Genomic DNA, 12540 nt, shown 5'->3' with positions numbered 1-12540 from the left:
AGTTTCTTAACCTATCTGAATTTCAGTTTCTGTATCTGTAAAACCTTTTAAAAATTGTGGCATAAAATTGTAAACATTCTTCAAATGTTAGCTGTTATTATAATGAAAAGTTGGCAAAGCAAGGTTAGTATATTCATAGTAATCGTATAAGACCTTCCCCCGGATTCTGGTATTTGGCTTAAGCAGAGAAAGTACCTGAAGAAATTAGATTCTATATAATAATGAAAGAGTGAAAACAAAAAACAAAAAATTATTGAATTCCTGCTGAATGGTAGGAATTGTGTTGGCATTCCACATATATAATTTTCTTTAACCTAAAAATGAGTTTATAATGTAGGCGTTATTTTTGTTATTTTACAGATGAGGAAGCTGGCTTAGAGATATTAAGTACCCTAGATTATTGTCAATTTAACAACATGATTTCTTTTATCAATGAGAAAGTGGGGTGAATTTCAGGGAGACTGATTTCCTCATATGAATCCTAGAAAAAATATAGTAGGTAGTTAACTGCTTCCACATAATACTGATTCCTACCTGTAGATATAATCACACATGTCCTGTTAACAGGGCTGTGTCCCTCCCGTCTATGGCTGGCTATTCAGTTTATCTGTTGATTTCTTTTCTTTTTACTAGTTTTATTTGCAGTAGAGTCAATTAATTCTAGACGGACTTGAAAAGTAGGTGAGTTATATCTTTCCATCCTAAGAAATACCTCTTTCCTTTCTACTTTTCATGTACCCTATCTTTCAGCAAGAACTATTTTGTTCTTTTATTTTTATTTGTTTTTATATTTTTAAGGATTTTATTTTTAAGTGAGATTTGCACACAACATGGGGCTCAAACTTACAACTCCAAGATTAAGAGTTGCTCACTCCACCAACCGAGCCAGCCAGACACCTCAGTAAAAACTATTTTTAGAAGAACATCTAAAATCAATCACTTAGAACTGGATGTAAGTTCAGTTTGTTTTTCCTGCTCCTCAGAAGATTATCTCAAATCTTACCTTCCCTTTATTAGACATTTTACTCTATTAAAAGAAATCTAGGCTTTTTTGAGTAAGAAAGGCATACTTTGGGAAGTTGGGAAGTGATCTCTTCAGAAACTTCTAAACTATAATAAATTAGTTTGGAAATAATTTACCTATATATCAAACAAACCCTAAAATAAAACAGAAACCTAAACTGATTATTAATATCTGCTTGCTGAAACTTATTTAACTGTTTTTTTAAAAAAACCAAATGTCACCTTATAATACGTCTTTACTTTTTTTGGCCTCCAGACTGTGCCCTAAAGCAATGCAGAAGTTTAAAGTTTTTATATAAAGTCAAATCATGAAACTTGACTATACACAGCTGAATTTAGGTGTTATTACTATATTTAGATTATGTTGGTGGGGTTGGCTTTTAGCTTGTACTTAGATATTAATGCTTTGCCACTCTCAATTAGAGTCAGGCTTATATTGATCAAGGATAATCGGGACACCTGGCGGGCTCAGTCAGTAGAGCATGTGACTCGATCTTGGGGTCATGAGTTCGAGCCCCATGTTAGGCATAAAAATTACTTAAAAAATAATGAAGAAAAGTACTCATGTTAGTATTTCTTGGATAGCTTCCGTGAATAGGAAATATTGGTCTCTATAAGTTAAGATTAGAGTAGGATGTTATAGCAAAGAGAAGGATGATTCAGTAAGTTAAATAAGATAGAAGTTGATTTCTCCTTTACATAACAGTTCAACCTGAGTGGTTTAGCTCTATTCTAGGAGGTTATTCAGAGATCCAGGTTTTTTTTCCAGAGGTTGCCCTATCACCCCTTAGAGCTGTCATCCTCTGCATGGTAGAGGAATGGTCTTTGTAAATCCCAGATGGTGATAAGGGGAATGACAACATGATGGATATATGGTCATGGTCCCAAGACTTAGGTCCATGAGAGGCATATATCACACTGTACTCTATGGAAGAGAAGAGTCATAGGACTTCATTGTACAAAGGAGGCTGGGAAATTCTGTTTAGTTTTGGGTCTAGGTATAAGAGGAAAATAGATTTTGGGAGACAACTAACAGTCTTTGCCTTATGGTGTGTACTATTTCTGGTTTTGATGGTAAGGTTTCCTGATTATATGCAGGTATTGGTTTTTTTTTTTTTTCCTGAAAGGGTAAGAATTGATATAGTTTCTGTATGGACCCTTGAACTGGAGCAATAATACCACCTTTATTTTTCTGCACACTGTGTGTATTATTACATCCTGACTATAATGGTGAGAAATTATAATCTCTCTTTAAATAGGATCCTCTCTGCTCTTTTTTTTAAAAACTTATTTGATCTCAGAAGAATAGGAAGCAATATTAAAAATTGTGATTTACCTATGTCTTGTGAATCTGTTTCTAGTTCTTTTTATTGAGGGAAAAAAGCTAGCTTCTACTATTAACTCTGCAATGAAAAATAAGTTCTTAGTAGATCAAAACACATTTTAATCTCCTTTCTTCCTGAATCAGTGCACAATTTAAGCATTGCTTAGTAGATACCTTCTAATGTGTGCTCTTTTAAAATAATCTAGAGTACAGGTAACTTTTAATGGGAGGTTTCCCAGAGAAATAAAACATAAGGCATTCTTTATGGTTAATAACTCATTCTTCAACTGAGATAGAATATTAGATACCTTATAGTTAGAAAGAAAAGAGAATGGTGTCCATTTGTGCAAGGTAATGATTATTCTCTAGCTTTATAGTGTGATCAAATTTAAGTTTTGATGGGACATGAATTTTTGTGTGTAATAAGACTCCAACAGACCCAAGAAACCCCTCATTACCCATTATCATCTCCGCTTACTAGTTTATGCTTAAATTCTCCATTAGAGGGTTTGTTGAAGGGTTTGCCTTGCTAAAACTCAACTATCTCTGGGAAATTAACTCTTTAAAACTTATAATCATTTTATACTTTATTTTGGCTGAATTTTTTCTTGAGTGTCTTGAGGTTTCACTTTGATATGAGCAAGCGGGATGCTTGAAGTAGTTGTGGGCAGGTGCACTGATTAGGGAAATGGCCACAAAAAGATTTTTTGCTTGAAAGATGAGCTTAATTTGTGGAATTGTTCTTCACAGAGGGTCACTTTGAGTTCTAACTGATTTATAGAGGATAAATTAGAGCTGATCATGCCCACTAAAAGAATTTATTATGTGCAAAAGGCATGCAACATTCCCTGAATTTTTAGTCCTCATTTTTTAAGTTAGAGAATTATTATTGGTAATTTAATGAGAAAAGAAAAACAAAACAGTCTTATGGACAAAATCATAATGAATTGACAATACCTACCAAGATTTAATTTTCATTAATCATGCTAAAACTTTTGATGATGAGGAGTTAAGATGGCGGAGGAGTAGGGGACCCCTTTTTCATCGGGTCCCCTGAGTCAAGCTGGATAGGTACCAGACCAGCCTGAACATCCACGGAATCAGCCTGAGATGCAGGAAGATACATCTGGATCTCTACAAATGAACATCTCCAGTGCTGAATATTGAGGTAGGAAGTGGGGAGCCCTGAAACCGCGCACAGGTATCGGAAGATAAACAGAAGGGGGAGGGAGCCACCGCGTTCGGGTGCCGGGAAGCGGTAGCCACCTGCACAGGGGAGCAGCGGACTTGCGGATGGCACCCGCGAGAAAGCAGACTGAGACCGTGAGCGGGGAGCATGCGCCACCAGACTTCTCATGGAACTCCGGAACTCCAGTGTGTTCACTGGATCCAGACTGAGACCGGGAGCTCCGGGAGTGCGCGGGGATGGCTGGTGGCTGGCGGCATTAGAAACACAAAGGACAGAGTTGCGCCGGCCCTGGAAGTGAGGGCTGGGACGCCGGGTGTGGGGCGCACATCCTGGGACGCTGCAGGGTTGAGCAGCAACAACAGAAACAGAGTTAAAGTGGCCAGAACATCAGTGGAGAATGGGCCACGATCCCTCTGTTCTGAGATAGAGGCTGAGATTCGGCTGCTGCTGCTCTGACTCTCAGAAGAGGCACAGCAGACTGCCAGGGAAAGCCGCCAGAGAACAAAAGCCTGTAAACACTGGCTCACAGCGTGCCCATCCCCATCCCCTCTTGCAGGGGACGCGGAGACTCTACCCAAACAGGGTTGCCTGAGTATTGGCGCGGCAGGCCCCTCCCCCAGAAGGCAGGCTGAAAAATCAAGAAGCCTACATCCTGGGGCGCCTGAGTGGCGCAGTCATTAAGCGCCTGTCTTCGGCTCAGGGCGTGATCCCGGAGCTCCGTAAGGAGTCCTTCATCGGGCTTCTCCACCGGGAACCTGCTTCTTCCTCTCCCACTCCTCTGCTTGGGTTCCCTTTCTTGCTGACTGTCTCTCTCTCTCTCAAATAAATAAATAAACTCTTTAAGGAAGAAGCCCACATCCCTAAGATCTCTATAAAACAAGGGCGCACGGCCTGGGTCCCAGTCAACACTTGGGCTCTGGACAACCCTGCAATCTCTCTTCATCAGAATGACGAGAAGGAGAAGTCCCCCCCAGCAAAGAAAAGATAATGAGTCTGTGGCCTCTGCCACAGAATTGGCCTCGGCCACAGAATTAATACATATGGATGTATCCCAATTATCAGAAATGGAATTCAGAGCAACAATGGTCAAGATGATGAGTAAACTTGAAAAAAGCATCAGAGAAAGCGTTGCTGAGAATATAGAATCCCTAAGGGCAGAAATGAGAGCGAATCTGACAGAAATTAAAAATTCTATGAGCCAAATGCAGTCAAAACTAGAGGCTCTGACCGCCAGGGTAAATGAGGCAGAGGAACGTATTAGCGAATTGGAGGATGGGTTAGTAGAAGAAAAAACAAAAATAGAAGCTAGTCTTAAAAAAATCCACGCCCACGAATGTAGATTACGGGAGATTACTGACTCTATGAAACGATCCAATGTCAGAATCATCGGCATCCCTGAAGGGGTGGAGAAAAACAGAGGTCTAGAAGAGATATTTGAACAAATTGTAGCTGAAAACTTCCCTAATCTAGCAAGGGAAACAAGCATTCGTGTCCAAGAGGCAGAGAGGACCCCATCCAAGCTCAACCAGGACAAACCTACGCCACGGCATGTCATAGTGCAATTCGCAAATATTAGATCCAAGGATACAGTATTGAAAGCGGCCAGGGCAAAGAAATTTCTCACGTACCAAGGCAAAGGTATCAGGATTACGTCAGACCTGTCTACAGAGACCTGGAATGAGAGAAAGGCTTGNATCGGCATCCCTGAGGGGGTGGAGAAAAACAGAGGTCTAGAAGAGATATTTGAACAAATTGTAGCTGAAAACTTCCCTAATCTAGCAAGGGAAACAAGCATTCGTGTCCAAGAGGCAGAGAGGACCCCATCCAAGCTCAACCAGGACAAACCTACGCCACGGCATGTCATAGTGCAATTCGCAAATATTAGATCCAAGGATACAGTATTGAAAGCGGCCAGGGCAAAGAAATTTCTCACGTACCAAGGCAAAGGTATCAGGATTACGTCAGACCTGTCTACAGAGACCTGGAATGAGAGAAAGGCTGGGGGGGGCATTTTTAAAGCTCTTTCAGAGAAAAACATGCAGCCAAGGATCCTTTATCCAGCAAGGCTGATCATTCTGAATGGATGGAGAAATAAAGACCTTCCAGAATCGCCAGTCAGNAGCTGTCATTCAGAATTGATGGAGAAATAAAGACGTTCCAAAATCGCCAATCATTAACCAATTTCGTAACCACGAAACCAGCCCTACAGGAGATATTAAGGGGGGCTCTATAAAGGTAAAAAGGCCCCAAGAGTGATACAGAGCAGCAAGTCACAACCGATACAAAGACTTTAAAGAGAAATGGCATCATTAAAATCATATCTGTCAATAATCTCTATCAATCTAAATGGCTTAAACTCTCCCATAAAACGCCACAGGGTTGCAGATTGGATAAAAAGAAATGACCCATCCATTTGCTGTCTACAAGAGACTCATTTTGAACCCAAAGAAACATTCAGACTGAAAGTAAAGGGATGGAGTACCATCTTTCACGGAAATGGACCTCAAAAGAAAGCTGGAGTAGCAATTCTCATATCAGATAGATTGGATTTTAAACTAAAGACTATAGTTAGAGACACAGAAGGGCACTATATTATTCTTAAAGCATGTATCCAACAAGTGGATATGACAATTATAAATATATATGCCCCCACCAGGGGAGCAGCAAGATACACAAGCCAACTCTTCACCAGATTAAAGAGACATATAGATAAAAATACATTAATAGTAGGGGACCTCAACACCCCACTGTCAGAAATAGACAGAACCCTGGCAAAAACTAAGCAAAGAATCAAAGGCTTTGAATGCCATACTCGACGAGTTGGACCTCATAGATATATACTCTTAAGTTTTAGATTTAGATCTAACAGATAACTACATTGTCAACTCCTGTAGAGTGATGGGCCATGTTTTATTAACATTTCTGTACCTAGTTTCTGGCATATAGTAAGCAATAAGTAAGTATTAAATGGATATTTGGTACTTCCTTAATAGATTCAAATTAAGCATTAATTCATAAGTAATTATTGATTCATTTCTTAATGCTATGTGCTAAAGAAAAGCCAGAGATGAGTAAAATGGTCTGGTTAACTTAGGAGAGATGAGACAAGGGTGGATATAATTATAATATTAAGTGTGCTAAGGTGAGTATCCTGAGATAAATGTAAACAATATATAAGAGAGGTACAAAGGGCAGAGAGCATGCACAGAGTTTGGAGATTGAAGATTGCCTTCAGAAGAATGTGATATGTGAGGTTGAAACTTGAAAGGTGGTCATGCAGCTGTGTGGTGAATTGGAAGGTTAGTCATGGCAGACGGCATATTCTATATAAAGGATCAGTGCAAATCATACTATTTTCCACTTCTGAATGGCCATAGCTATTCTACAGCAATTGCTTCACAATATGTATTAACAATTATATAGTAAGGTTGTTATCCTTATTCTCTCCACTAAAATATAAACTTTTTAAGGTCTATATGTTGGTCCATCTTGTATCTCTGCTAAATATGTGAATGCTCTGTACACAAAAATATTTTGAAATTTACTTTGCACCTTTCAAATTACCAAAGATTTTATAGTTTCACTATTTTTTTAAAAGATTTTATTTATTTATTTAGTTGAGTGAGTGAGAGAGAGCACATGAGCAAGGGCAGAGGGAGAGGGAGAAGCGGCTCTCCGCTGAGCAGGGAGTCCGACGCGGGGTTCGATCCCAGAACCCTGGGATCATGACCTGAGCTGAAGGCAGACACTTAACCCACTGAGCCATCCAGGCGTCCCTAGTTTCACTATTTATGTTAGATCTACTGACTGACAACCAAAATAGCTCCTCAAATATGATACGTAATCAGCCATTTCTAGCACAGCAGTTAAGGGCTAAGGCACTGGAGTTAGGACTGCCATTTTTAAATTACTGGTTTAGCTACATACCACGCAGGGGAATTGTGGCAATTTATTAACCACAGAGGACTCAGTTTTCTCATCTATAAAAGGGAATGGTACTCATATTTATTGTACAGGGCACTGTGACAGGTTAAAGATGGCTATAAATACTTTGCTACCCCTTCCTGTGAGAGGTGAAGTGCAATTTTCATCTCTTTGAGTCTGAGGTGGCCTTGGTGATGCTTTTAATGAACAAACTGCAATGGAGTTCTGGGACTTTTGAGACTAGATCTAATGCTCTGCAACTTTTGGTCAACCCTTTTTGAATTCTTGCTCTTGGAAAACTGTCTCTCAGCGTCCTTAGCCAATCCTATCAGAAATTCGACTACTCTTAGACAGCCACACTGGAGACACCATGTGCCAGCTGAACTTAGCTTTCCAGCCAAGGCACCTGACATGTGTGTTAAGCCTCTGGGACTCTTCAGAACAGCCCATCTACCAACTAATACCCTATAGTGACCTCAGCCGACTCCATGTAGAGTGTAAGTATCACCAATTCTAACCCTATCTGATTCTTTAACCTGATTTCATTAATCATGAAATAGAAGTGGCTGTTGTTTTAAAACACCAAGTTTTTTTTTTAATGATTTTTTTATTATATTATGTTAATCACCATACAGTACATCCCCGGATTCCGATGTAAAGTTCGATGCTTCATTAGTTGCGTATAACACCCAGTGCACCATGCAATACGTGCCCTCCTTACTACCTATCACCAGTCTATCCCATTTCCCCACCCCCTCCCCTCTGAAGTCTTCAGTTTGTAAAACACCAAGTTTTGATCTGGTTTATTAATGACAACAAATAGCTAGAACATGCTGTTATGAAGATTAAATGATCCAATGTATGTAAAACACTTAGCACATTGCCTGGCACATAGTAAATATTTCACAAACATTTTTTTGCCATTATGGTATTATTGTACCATAAGCACAATTATGAACTCTGCATGCGTGTGTGTGTGTGTGTGTGATTTTCAAGGACTGAGAAAATAAACTGAAAATGAAAGGCAATGATATGATGCACTTTCATATAGAGTAGCCTTTGTTAGGGGCGCCTGGGTGGCACAGCGGTTAAGCGTCTGCCTTCGGCTCAGGGCGTGATCCTGGCGTTATGGGATCAAGCCCCACATCAGGCTCCTCTGCTATGAGCCTGCTTCTTCCTCTCCCACTCCCCCTGCCTGTGTTCCCTCTCTAGCTGGCTGTCTCTATCTCTGTCGAATGAATTAAAAAAAAAAATCTTTAAAAAAAAAAGAGTAGCCTTTGTTAAATGAACATTCTGTAAGGAATTCTTGCTTTTTGATGGCTAAGGATTTAATAATGAGTTTTTTCCTTTAAGGTGTTTATTCCCCCCTAGAATTTTTCTCAGATTACTGTATATTGTCCATCTGAACAGCCCACCTGAATGATATTTACTACGTCGCTGGCTTCAGTGTCTGTCATTTGTTAATGAAGCCCGAATCTTCATCTTCAGCCAACTTATTTTTGAACTTCAGATGTGTATGTTCAGTTGCTTACTGAAAATCTTCACCTAAATGTATATGGCAAAACTGAACTCCTCAACTCCTCATCCTTTCCCCTTAACTTTCCCGTGTTTACTATCCACTCATGTGCTTAAGTCAAAATCTGAGTTTTAAGTAAAAAATCTGGCCTAAGACCACAATTCATATTGGTTATGTGTTTGTTGAAAAAGGATCCTGTACGTAGATGGTGATTGAAAAATTTGAGGCTTTTTAAACCTGGCTTATGTACTATGATACAGGAATTTTTATGTTGTATGAAGCACATATGTATATAAATAGTAAAGAACATTTTATAAGGTATGTGATATTTGGGATGTGTTAAGGAAACTACAATAGTTTAGCAAGAGTTAGACCTTTTCTATCTTTTGTTTTTCATGCTCAAGCCTATAGAGGTTTGGACTACATGCATTCATCCACATCTTAATCTGGAGGATGACAATTAGCCATATAGAATTCATCTGTCTATATTTTCTTTTTTTCCCTTCTGTTCAAGTTTAATAGAAACAACAAAAGATCAAAAGTGATGCCCCACTACTGTATATATCAGTTGACCTGTCCCATAGCACAGCTCAGGCCATTCTCCTTGGAGGAAGAAAGCTGGCCTCCCCAAGCCCTGCAGGAAAGGCCTGTCCTGTCCTATACCACATCTGCACTGAGTCTAGAGTTGTGTGTTTTAAGCATGACCACAATAGTACAAACGAGCTTCTGTCTTCATGGCTGCCCTCTGCAGCCTGGCCCTAAAATGGGCCAGTGCTCACTTCTTCTTGGAGAAATATTCTTTGCTCTTCTGGATATCAGGCTTGATGGTACCACTGCCAGGTTTCCAGCCAGCTGGGCACACTTCCCCATGCTTGTCAGTTAACTGGAAGTCTAAGAGTCTCATCCACAGACTGGCCCACCAAGAGGACATTCACAGTGATCTGCTGAAGGATACCTTTATCATCAATGGTAAAGAGGTCTCTGAACAAGATGTCTCCATCAGCCTCTAAGACTCCATAGTCCTGAGTGATGGTACGTTTGGAGTCTGATACCAAGGGCATGTTCGTGGGTCCCAGTCCTCCTTGTTTCTTGGGTGCGTTGGTCTACGCCAGGCAATAGAAATGAGAATCCACAGAAACACCAATCACTTGGCAGTTGAGTTTCTTAAACTCTTCTGCCTTGTCATTGAAAACAATGATCTCTGTGCGGCACACAAAGGTGGAGTGAAGAGGGTAAAAGAAGAATATGATGTATTTTCCTTTGTAGTTAGATAGACTGATGTCTTTGAACTGGCCATCTGGCATAACAACCATGGCTTTGAAGTTGGGGGCAGGATGCCCAATTTTGACATTTCCTGAAGACATCTTGCCATTGGCAGCTCTAAGAGCACTCCAAAGACCAGTCAGGAGGAAGACACTGTCTATATATTCCTTAATGCTTTGGTACTGTTAGCAGTAGTAAAGCCCATTATTTTTTCTAGTTGCCACACGCCTTTATTCTCCTCTTCACAGCTTTGTCAAAACCAGACATTATCCTACACTGGCCATGTGTCCAGTCCCATATGAATACTTGAAATCTTGATATTTTAAATCAAATTTAATCAACTGCTTAGACTTAAGTATCTCCTGTCTCCTAATGTCATTTTTAATATAATTTTTATTTGGATTTTAGTATAACTTTATGATAATTTATGGTTCTCTAATCTTTAATCCCTGGAAAAAATTGCAGGAAAAATTTCTGTGGCTTAAATTTGGAAAATACTCCTTCTGTTGAAGATTTACCATATACCATACTTAAAAAGTAAACTTGTGGGAAAATTATACTTGTTAAGCTTGTTTAATCCAGTGGTTGCCCTGTAACTTAAAAAAGTTCACATTTGTCATGCTATTTACTCTTCAGTTTGAAAGACTTAGAACTTTAAAACTGATACTCACTTTAGTTAATTTCATGAATGCCTTTTCTACTGCACTGACTCAGAGAGGAAATCTTTTGTATGTATACTTTCCACTTGGGTACACTACATCAGAGTCTTTTTTTCTCTTTCTTAAAAAGCTTCCCTAATTGTTCACTATTGCTTTAGATGATTTCTGAAATTCCCTGACAATCAGTCTTAGGTGGGCTTGCTTTCTGAAGGTGAGACTTTCTCCTTTCACTGCCCACATTCAGACATTGCCAGATCTGTCTGTTGTATTTTTTTGACTCTTTGCTTTTTCCTTTCCTTTTTTACTTTGCAGTCTTTGTCTTGCCAATGCTCTTTCAGCTTAATAGAATATTATTTTTGTGTTCCCACAATGACTTTATAAGAAAATTTATCCATTAGAGGATAGCCGTATACCTTAGAATGTTTCATTTAACAAATTATTTTGCATAGGTTTCCTTTAGCCTGAAATCTCTGCACATCAGATGGGTTCCAAATATCCTTGACTTTCCAGAAATGCCTCAGTTGTATAAAATAAAGCATATAAACAAGCTTACATTGCATTGCTAATGTAATCACACTGAAGGAAGAATAGTGTTTTGGCAGAAAACTTTTTAATTAGTTGCTTTAGTAAAAACAGCTACAACTCCATCTCTACTCAGCATAGAAAATGCACTTTGGTCTTTAGGTCAGTTCATATAAGACAATTAACTGGCAGGAAAGTCAGCACTCTTCACTGCATGGATACAACAATATCAGGGAAGTGTTAGAATAACTTAAACTTCCCTAATGAGCTTCAGGGATTTAATGAGAAGATTTTCTGTTCTTGTATGATTAATATTGCCTGTGATAGAAAGAGGACTTGTCTATGTGCTTGTGTGAAGGAAATTTAGAGCAAAAGAGTTCAAGATAAATGATGAGGAGGAAGTTAAGAAGTGGTTAATCCCTCAGAGCCCAAAGGGGATTAATTATTGATAACCAGTAACCTCCACCAGCATGAGTCGTCTCTCCAAATAGTTATTACAGCCTACAATAAAATAGCAAACAACTATTTTTAAACTACCAGCAGTTTAACCATTTATTTTCTGAAATTAGTCAACTAAGCAATCTGTGCTGGCAAGCTGTACGAATATGTGAAAATTGTGAACCTATATCATGTATTTAAAGGTACTATTATTATTTATAATCAGTCTTCAGTTTTTTTCTTTATAAAAATAGACATTGTAAATCACTCAAAGTGGGTGAACTGACTCTGCGTGTCCATGGGATGCATGTTTGTGTAGGTACAAAGCTCTGTGTGGGGGTGGGTACGATTGGAAAGTCAGTAGATTAGAATGGGATGAACAAGAAGTAAAAATAAGAAGAGATAGTCTAAAACAGTCACTGATATTAAGTAAAACATTATTAGAATATGTGGGCATACATAATCCATCACTTTTTTGCACAAACACAAATACAGGTTTCCCTTGCTTTCCTAAGGTTCACTTCTGCAAAAGACCTGCATTCTTACCTGCTTTCACTAACCCAAAAGAAAGGCGAAGAGAATTTTCACTTTTACGCTATGGTGGTTGCTTGTTTATGCTGTTTCAGCTAATGAACGCTTTCATAGGAGCGCTCTACTCTCAGAGAGAGGGGAAACCCTGTCG

General features: G+C 39.1%; 1 long non-coding RNA gene and 1 pseudogene across 1 annotated transcript in view; one reads left to right on the top strand and one right to left on the bottom strand.

Moving 5' to 3' along the window:
* LOC109490112 overlaps nucleotides 1–12540 on the top strand; it is a 42145-nt gene that overhangs the window by 23775 nt on the left and 5830 nt on the right. The gene's annotated exons all lie outside the window — the stretch shown is intronic.
* On the bottom strand, nucleotides 9752–10340 carry LOC100467927 (annotated as a pseudogene).

Source organism: Ailuropoda melanoleuca, chromosome 20, assembly GCF_002007445.2.
Source record: "Ailuropoda melanoleuca isolate Jingjing chromosome 20, ASM200744v2, whole genome shotgun sequence".
Taxonomy (NCBI): Eukaryota; Metazoa; Chordata; class Mammalia; order Carnivora; family Ursidae; genus Ailuropoda; species Ailuropoda melanoleuca.
The sequence above is the reverse complement of the archived record's forward strand: the minus strand, read 5'-3'. Positions and strand labels throughout refer to the sequence as shown.